This window comes from Cygnus olor, chromosome 3 (genome assembly GCF_009769625.2).
Source record: "Cygnus olor isolate bCygOlo1 chromosome 3, bCygOlo1.pri.v2, whole genome shotgun sequence".
NCBI classification, from domain to species: domain Eukaryota; kingdom Metazoa; phylum Chordata; class Aves; order Anseriformes; family Anatidae; genus Cygnus; species Cygnus olor.
In genome coordinates, this window is record NC_049171.1 from 79,020,070 (window position 1) to 79,026,157 (window position 6,088).

Genomic DNA, 6,088 nt, shown 5'->3' on the forward strand with positions numbered 1-6,088 from the left:
ACTCACTGCTCCAGGAAGAGGGCAGAACTTAATAATCAGTGCCGATGGTGAGCTCAGCTATGGGCACGACACTGGGAAGGAGGGAGTAAATGATGAAGTGACTGAGTGCTCAGGCAGGATTTATACATCCTCTATTCTATTTATATATGTTTTAAAGGGGACACCACTGCAGCAAGTAAAATGATGATCCAGTGTCTGCTACACCAAGGCTGTTTCCTTGGGATGCTCCTCTCCATCAATGAGAGGGCCAGGGGGGCTCAAGAGCCCACAGCCCTGTTTCCACAAATGCAATCCCCAAACCCTTCCAGCTATATCCCTCTTTCTGAGAGGGTTTCCGTCCCTTCAGCTTTCCCCACGCTTCCCCAATTAAAATGTTCCGGCCCTGGACGCAGGAAGCCGTGCACAGATGCGTGCCCGGCTTTCCAGCCTGCTGCCATGACGGCTGGAGCTGCTGGCCAAAACCTTGGAAGCAGATTTTTAATTTAGAATTTTTGGCCAAGCTGTGGCCTATGTTAAACCTTTCAAAACACCCTGGATCTTGTGCAGATCTCAGTTGCCTTGAAGTAAACCAGCAGCAGCACAATTGAACTTCCCAGAAGCAGCCATGGGTAAATCCATAGGGAGAGGTCATCGGGATCCTGCCCATTGCTTTACCAATTGCACAGAGGAGAGGGCAGCTTCCAGTTTTGTTCCAGACTCAGTAGAGGCAGACCCTCTGTTGCTTTTTTTTTTTTTTTTTTTTTGTCAGTTTAATGGGAATTTAATGTATCTTTTTCTTCTCTCCAGATGTGTTAACAGACACACAGATCTACAGCTTTGTAGCCAGATCACTGAATGAATGTGCAAAGATGATACGGGCGAAAAGAGCTTTCCCTTGTCCTCTCCAGAACATGCCAAAGCCTGTCCTAACCCCCAGGGTGTTCATGCTACCTTCCCTGCTGCCCCACAGGACCTAGTGGCCAGGCAGGGCAGGAGCACCTGCAGCCTCTCAAAGGGACACTGGAGGTCTATGAGCACTCCTGTTGTAGGGCATCACAGCAACATTATCAGCACCCTCCCATCTATCCCTGATATTTCACATGAAGGAAAAGAGCATTCCTGGACAGCTTGGTGGCACTGCTCAGCTTCTGAGGTCTGTGGTCTTCTAGCACTACTGCAGCATTCGATGTGAGCTTTGCCATCCTCCCTGTGCCAAAGCATCTCCGCTTTTGAAGGAATACCCCCACAGTACCACCATGTGGTGGAGATATCAGCAGTGTGCAGGAGCTGTTCAGATGCTGGGATGACACATCATGCATTGGAAATAACAGTAGAACATGTCCTCTGGTCCACCCAGCCCAGTGCTCTGCATCTGGTAGGGTAGGAGGAGGCACCTGGCAGGGGAAGAACATGAGCCTGGCCATTGCCTGCTGGTTGAGGTGGGTCAGGAATATATTTGGTTGGGAAATGAGAAAGTTTCTGTGAAATGAGAGCAGTGAGTTCCGTGGTTGGCTTTTAAAAATAGGAAGACCTCACTGAGCTGGTTTAAAATGGAACTTAGGAGGCCTCATGTGGTGTCATGACCTGTGAGGAGGGGGACACAGCTCGATGGGCTGCAGCAGCCCTTGGCTGCCCTGTGCCTGGGTGCACCAGCCTCTCCAGGGCCGGTGGTGCAGCCATCTCGTCCTTCACCAGGCTCAGGACTAGGACAGGTCACACCACTATGCACAACAGGGTTTTTCTGAAAGAAACAGTCTCTTACAGGAGGTAAAGCACTTTGCCTGGCTTTTCATACAGGGCAAGCAGAGCCTTCAAACATGAACTTTTCTCCATTGCTAATGAAGGGGGTCAGAGTTTAAGTCAGAGACCTAAGGAAGGCAGTCTGGATATCAGCTGTGCTCCTCTTCTGGCCAGCACAAACTTAGGAGCTGAGGCTTGCCTCGGCTCAGACAAGTTCTCGACACTTAATTGCTCTGTGCCTTAGTTCTCTCTCTGCAAATGGAAATCCTGTGATGATAGCTGTGTTGAAGGCCTGAGACAGACATGAAGCATCTCTCCTTTGCAGTGGGTGGCACTGCTAATTGAGCTCACTTAGGCAGCAAATACACTGGTGTTTTTTTGACAGTCTCCAGTTGGGCTGAGGCCTTTGGCACCAGGCAGATTGAAACACATGCATCATTGTTCATTTTCAGCTACTGTTCCTTTCCTTTGCTGTTAAAAATGGAGCACAGATCCATAGCTCAAATATATAAGGCGCCGGGTGACTAATGCATAGCGTTGGCCTGGGGACTGGGCTATTCTCTGCCATCAGGCATGGCTGCAGAGGCTGAAGCACTGCTCTGCTCTGTGACATTCTTTTCTCTGCACATAATAATTGAATGAAGACTGTGAATGATTTGGCTGTGGCAGCTTTATAAATCCCCCTTCAAACCTAACACATACTAAGACTGTGTTCTTTTGAGTTGGACTTTCTTACCATTCTGTCTTGACGTTAGTGTATTATGTCACCCGTCACTACAGGGAAAATGACAATAGCCAGTTTATATATGTTGGAATGAGATAGGCTAGTTATAAGGTATCCACTGTGATTCAGCATTTGCGGAACTATTATCACATTTCCTTTCAGCCGACATTGCTTGCTGTAACTGAAAGTATAATTGGAGCAAGAGACTTGCACAAATCTGCCATCCTATAAAATTTGATTTTGAAATCAGTGTGAGGTATAGTCAGTTCCATTGATGCACTTATTTATTTTTTTTTTCATCAATATTTTTCTTTTAAACAGTGTGCTGTTTTATGTCAAAAAATTCTCAGGGAAGTGAGTGAGACAATATAGCTGCTCAGCATCCCGGAAAGCTCTGCAGACCTGGGCAAGTAAAGTCTTATGATCCCCCGATTAGCAACTCTCCCAGTAGTGAAGAAGTGTGCAATAAAAGCTTTTGAGAGGAGACAAGACTTTTCTGCTACAGACAGCCTTGGTGAGGCTTGGATTTTAACATGAATTTTCATGTAGCTTCTGCTCACCATACCCAGAACTGCCTGACCACACAGGGTAAGATTCCTGCTCAGTGACAGCCACTTGCATGCTCCACCCCTGTTGGGTTACCCACGGCCTCCTATAAAGCTGCTTCTGGTTGGTTTGGGGATTTGGTTGGAGTGAAAATGATGGGGACTCAGGGTGGATGTCTTGCAAAGAGACAGAGAGTGATTGAAATGGACCAGAAACTAGAAGGTGATGGTCCAGAGGAAGGAGGCAGAAAGTGTTGCAGGTGTGGAAGTCAGAGGTGAAGTCATCAAGGGATGTATAACACAAACAGATAGCTAGCAATAAATGCAGAAGCCCAAACTACACAATGTTTTTTTCAAATAATTTTCAATGAAAATAAATGTGGCATTCTGCCAAGGGGACAGCTATAACCAGGGAGAAAATCATTTCACAAACAAACATGAGAAGAGTTCAGCTCTTCAGGCTAGGAGAAATGAGGAGTGTGGTCCCTTCCAACCTTGAGATAACCTTGGGGTGAGATCCAGACTGGGAAGGAAACAGCAGAAGTCAATGTAACTTGGCACTGGCTATCGCCGAGGGAGTGTGATATGTCAACCTCATTTCTAAAAGTCCTGTCTCTGTCTGTCTCAATTAATGAGGACTGAAGTGCCAGCAGTTCTTGCACAGACTGCACAGGATGGTGCATGGGTGCACAGTAGCTTTCCAAACCTGTTCTTTGGACATGCCAAGGTCCATCAGCATAAGTAAGGACCACTTGTGCCTTCTTTCCTCCAAGGCAGAAATCTCTTCAGAAAGGGGTGGGAAGGAGGCCAAGATTCAGTCAGTCCTTTCCCTTCTGCTTCATCATTATGATCCAGGTCTCAGGGAGGCATGTAGTCCCAGCCTCCTTCATGCAACCATGGACAGCTTTTGTGGCAGAGGGTGCAGATACTGCACACATTGCACGCATGCTGGTCAGTATTGTGTGTGTGTGTCTGTGGGGGGGGGGGAACATTGGGCTCCTACAGCACCCCAGAAAGTCCGCGTGTAGTCTTTAATTAAACAGTCATTTAGGTTTTAATCTTAATTCAGTGCATAGACTGAGTGATAAAAGTTCAATATTAAAGTTTACCTACAAAACTGTAAATGTAACACACACACCCTCACCCCGAAACAGCATTTACTTTCTTCTTGTGTGCAATGTAGCCAGTCTGCATACAAAAGGGGCAGATCACTTGCATAAGGATATTAAGTTCTAAACTGAAAAGAAGACTTACTGTGGAGATGTAGGACTGATCCTATGTTTTGCCACTTTGCATTTATTGGTTTAAAAATCATCTAAAAACTGCTTGCTTACTTGCCAGGTTCTGAGAAATACAGTTTAAGATATAAAAGTATAAAAATGCATTGCATCTGCAAAACAACCCACAGTAAATAATATCTATTCACACTGTATGTAAATTCATGCCCTAAATACACAAACACTAGTTCAGAGACTTGCTGGCAGGAGCTGCAATAGACAAATATACAAGCTATTGGCAGAGGAAGTACTTCCATTATTTATTTGTCACTGGTACCCAGGACTGTGATGCTATTCAAGGTAATGTACTGTCTCAAAATAAATCTTTTATCACTACTCACTTTGGTAGCTGGAGCTGGCGATGTATACAAGCACATACAGATGCAAGGCCAGGAGACAGCCATGCCTTTCTGGAACTGCTCTGCTGCAGCACAGTTTTATTTAAACATTATGCACTATTCTCTTCTGGGGTTTTATCAAGTCAGTGGTCAGATATATCCCTGCCAATGTGTACAGAGCCCTGTGTGCACAGTATCTAATAAGGCACCCTTATATTAAAGACCAGAACTGTGTGAGTCTGCACAGAGAAGTGGTAATGGTGAGTGACCAACAGTATTGCAAAAGGTGAAGGGATTTTGTGGTTTCCTGTAGCTTAGACTACAAGAGTTATAACAGGACCCAGAACAGAGAAGCAGCAAGATTAAAAGAAATAATGATAATTAAATTATTCTTCAGCAGGCTGGACTGATCCTAAGATAAATGAAACCTTCTTTAAATCCTGAAGATATACAGCAGTGTTAATAATACTGATCTCAACTCAAGTCTATCTTATTTGAATTAAATCAGGCTTTTCATCAATTTAGGTGTTAGTGCAGAGTTGAAAACTGACCAAAAAAAAAAGGGTAAAATTTTATGCTGAAGTGTTGCCTAACAGCAACATGGGAACTGTTTATGCATAACCACATTTAATTACAATTTCATATAGCAAAAACCAGAATGACAACTTTGTGCTCAAGAGAGTATTTTAAGTTTAAAACTTATTATTCAGAATCCTACCTAATATCTGAAGGGTGGAGGGAAACTGGTGTATGGAATCTGAAGCATAGCAAGGGAGACTATTTTATGGTGTAAAAACTGAAGGAGATAGGAGAAACAAGGCAGAGAAAGATGGTTCCCACAGAGGTTAATTTAATTTTTTTTTCCTAATTAAATAGTATTTAAGGTCTTTGTACTAGGTTAAAATACTCAAATGGGAAGTACTAAATGCTTCCTAAAAATATTAGTGGAGATTTCATGACATGATGGAAAGCAATGAGGACATTTCTTATATGCTTTGGGCCTAGTCCATAACACTCCGCAGACTTTCAGGTGCACTTGTATTCCTGTGCCATCTCTTCCTCCAAACAGGAAATAACTAGTAGCAAAGAGACTAAGGGTAGGCTTTTGAGGAAAACATCTATTCTTGAAGAGGAAAAGGACAACATTTATGAGGCAGGAGGTGCAGCTGCTCCCACAGTCATCACGGGACACCAGGACCCTCCAAAGAAGTGGAGCTTGGCTCCAGTGGATTCCCCTAGCAGCTGGCAGTGGTAGGAGATGGGGAAATGTTTCAGGGAGGTGAAAGCAGGGCTGGCGATGAAGGATCCACCAGCAAGCACTGCTGGCATATTAGCAGGCACAGGCGTGCCTGTATACTGCTCACAGCTACTGGAAATTACCTCCAGTGCATGGCTGGCCACTGCCCTGTCATGGGGATCCCCTTGCCCTGTGGCTTACAGCAGCACAGCTGCCCTGGAAGAGCACCAGGCCTCATGGGATCCCCC